Source organism: Myotis davidii, unplaced genomic scaffold (assembly GCF_000327345.1).
Source record: "Myotis davidii unplaced genomic scaffold, ASM32734v1 scaffold2225, whole genome shotgun sequence".
Taxonomy (NCBI): Eukaryota; Metazoa; Chordata; class Mammalia; order Chiroptera; family Vespertilionidae; genus Myotis; species Myotis davidii.
Genome location: NW_006296306.1, coordinates 47,597 through 48,666, shown reverse-complemented (window position 1 = coordinate 48,666; position 1,070 = coordinate 47,597).

The window sequence follows — 1,070 nt, the reverse complement described above, 5'->3', positions numbered from 1 at the left end:
GGGGATGTGCCCGCAACCAAGGTAAATGCCCATGTCCGGAATCAAACCTGGGACCTTTCATTCCGCAGGCCGACGCTTTATCCACTGAGCCAAACCGGTTTCGGCATGGAGAGACTTTTGATGAAAAATTATCTTTATTTTTTGGGATGTATTGCTGATCTAAGTTGGGGGAAGAGACATTTTTCAGAATGAGACAGCACAGTAAGAAGCCAGGAAAATTGTTTGGCAAGTGGAATGGGGAAACAGACAGACAGCTGAACAACCTAGCCAAGCAATTTACAGCCAGTTACAGAAGGTCGCCTCCCTAGAGATAATATCTAGGCCTTTGTAGTATTTGAGCTCCAGGCTCAGAAAAGCAGCAAACACCAGCATAAGCCCTCTCCTGGCTGGGAGCATGCCCATGCTTACCCTTTGCTCTCTCCTTCCCTCAGTGAGTGTATCACCTAAAGTATAACGGACCCCCCCTGCACCTGTCTCCAGCCACACCTTTCTCTGATTTTCCAGTGAGCTAACCGCAGCTCGACCTTGGCCCACCTCTTCCTGATAACGTTTCTAGTGAAACCATGCAGCCTCGCCTAGGTTCAGTTTCCTGATAGTTTCTAGTGAATCCAAGCAGCCCCACCTTTCTCTAATTGCACAGTGAGTAACAGCAGCCCCACCTTGGCCCAGTTCTTCCTGAGAACGTTTCTAGTGAACCCAAGCACCCCCGCCTTGGCTCTCCTGTTGCTTCATCTATCCCAAGGCCTTCCTTCGTTTCACTATTCACAACTTTAACAAATAGTCTCACAATCACCTTGTGTTGTGAAATTTTTCCTGTATGCATTCAAGGACACACACATTACTGGTGGACCGCCCAATGACAAAAGTGTCCACTCAGGATTGGAAAGCCTGTGGAAGCAAGTTCTGCCCTTGAGGTTGGATTGTTTTCAGATCCAGCACAGCCACAGGAACTGGCCTATAGTACTTGTTCAACTTGCTATTTTCCAGCATGTTTCTTGCATCAGACTCCCCGTTGGGCCATGATGTGGTAGGACCCATGTTTCTGAACCCTTTGACCTGCCCACACCTGC